Genomic DNA, 2,641 nt, shown 5'->3' with positions numbered 1-2,641 from the left:
ATTTTCCTTTTGAGTTTTTTTTGCGTTAGTAATCAATGTTGGTTGTAGATCTAGAAGAAACTAAAAAACTTACCTAGAAAATCCCCACGGACGGCGCCGAAATGTCTGACCAAATAATGTAATTTCCGGCTAAACTATTAAATTTATATATTGAGGGGTTAGACCTAGTTAAGGATAATAACTCTAGATTTTAAGCACAAAGACGTATACTAGATGGGACAAATTTCGTATGTGGTTGGTGACAAAAAATACTGAATTCTCTTAAAGCAAGAACATTAAGGGAGATATAGCTAGCAATAAATGTCGATAAATGGCATTTAAGTAAATAAAGAGAATGATTCACCCAATAATGGATGAGTTGGACGAATATTTTTTCTGACAATGATGAATGACAGATAGATCCAAGATTCACATGAACGGTTCTCGGAACTGATGGAAAGTGGGGAACAATATGAACAAGAATTTTGTAAAAAGGTAATCTTTGTGTTTTTGCGAGAGGGAAAGTCCTCTTCTCAAAAGTGTTCTTATCGGAATAATATTACATGTGCCTATCATTGTCTCTTCTTTTTATATATATGGGGCCTTTTTCTAGGAAACCCTAATAGTACAAATGCAGGAAATATTCACTAGAATATTCCCTTTTAGTACCCTATCTTGACAAATTAGCTGTTACAAGTCCTATCATCAATAGTCAATCTCGACCTCGACCCTTGCTGACATCTTGATTGCGATAACCATCGATATCTTGACCACGACTCATGTCGTCACCTCGGCCATTGACCTCGCTGCGTCTTGGGCGAGCTCGACCGATAACTTTCTTAAATGACATATTACGCTAAATATTCTGAAGACGAATTTGGCCTATACAAATATGAACCCATAACTTTAAAAACAATGGGTTCAATGCAAAAAACTTAAATATTAAACCCATAAAACTTAAAATTCTAAATCCGCCTCTGGCAAATAACATATTTCAAGTTGAAGTTAGAAATCCATTCTAATTTGTGAACCGATAATTGAGTTGCAAATATTATGCATGTCCAAACAGGAGTGTAACACTCTGTTTCTATTGCATAAGCAAAACATATAAAAAAACAGAACCAAGAATATGATCACCATTGGGAGAATTCTTAGTCTCCTAAGTTTGAGTAACCCCAATTTGAGGCTTTACAAATATGAAAATTAAATCCATTAGTTATCCATTAATTATCCATTTTTAAGTAAATATTATGATTCTTATCCAACTCATTTTTAATGGATAATATGAGTGGATAACTGTTTTATTTTATTCATTTTAGCACCACTACTAGTAACCATAATAGTGTAACACTAATAAAAAGTCTTGATATGGAGCATCTTTTCTATTAATTAATGGGTCTTATGAAATGTGAATTAGAATTAGTTGGAACTCCATGTAAATACGAGTGGAAACCCAAAAAAGTTTTGTCCTCACTGCCCACTTTTACAGTACTAGTATCTATAAACGTGTGTTGCACGTTAATAATGACACATGATGGTTTAAATATTTATTTATATGAAGAAATAATAAATTTAATTAATGAGAGAAATTTTATATATAATACTACAACAGTCATCTAAATGCCAAAAAATATTGTTACATTAGCATAATACGTGAATTCAAAATGAAAGGATATCATCAGAACTTACAAAAATGATCAATTTTAGTCATATTAAGTAGATAATTATGTATTGTAGTTTAAAGGTATGTAATGCGATGATATCTTACCGAATACTTTTTTATAGATGGTGTTCTTTTTGTATATGTTTCCTTCTAATGCTTTGGTTACTCTGCCAGAAGCAGAACTCTTGTTGTCGATATTGATATCTCTCTTGAAAGTGCCACATATAGTTATTCGTGTAAGAAAATAAATTGTGGTAAATATAGTTCAATATTTAGAATGTTTGTCCTTGTGCTTTATTTATTATAACTACAAAATATACTGAAAATTATTTTCACACAAATTTAAAAGGATATTCTTTAGTTTCGGAAAATGAAAGTTGATTTTGGGGATAAACACATAGTTAGAAGCATATTGACCAATTTTATAAGTTCTGCATGTGTGACATTATTGTCAACACTTCTATATACCATAGTGTGATATTACATAAGCTATTCAGCAAATCTAAGTTTTCAGTAGGATGACGGGCATATTTTTCTTCAAAATCAACCTATATGCAATGGAAGATCAATTTTAACTTAGTCTGTTATATATATGGTGACACTAACATATTTAAGAAATAATAAACTTGACAACAAACATATACGGTAGAAGGCCATTTGGTATTAAAATATTTAAGTATTCTTCTTAGTAGTTATTGTTGGTATCATCTTCTGCTAAGTCAAAACTAAAAAATATTTTGTTTTTACCATAAGACCTAGCAATCAACCTTTTATTTAGTTGATCAACATATTCATTTATGCTAGCTAAGATAACTCTTTAATTTATATCATGTAATTTACATAAATTACGTTTTAATCTAATGATGAAAATATTTTTCTTATTAAATGCACTAATATTACCATTGGGGTTGATAATCAAGTGTTCTAGCAGAACCAATCATCTTTTATTGGATGCTCTTCTTCGTTTCAGACACGAAGCAAGAAGTCACTGAATGTTGG

This window comes from Nicotiana tomentosiformis, chromosome 4 (assembly GCF_000390325.3).
Source record: "Nicotiana tomentosiformis chromosome 4, ASM39032v3, whole genome shotgun sequence".
Classification (NCBI taxonomy): Eukaryota; Viridiplantae; Streptophyta; class Magnoliopsida; order Solanales; family Solanaceae; genus Nicotiana; species Nicotiana tomentosiformis.
The sequence above is the reverse complement of the archived record's forward strand: the minus strand, read 5'-3'. Positions refer to the sequence as shown.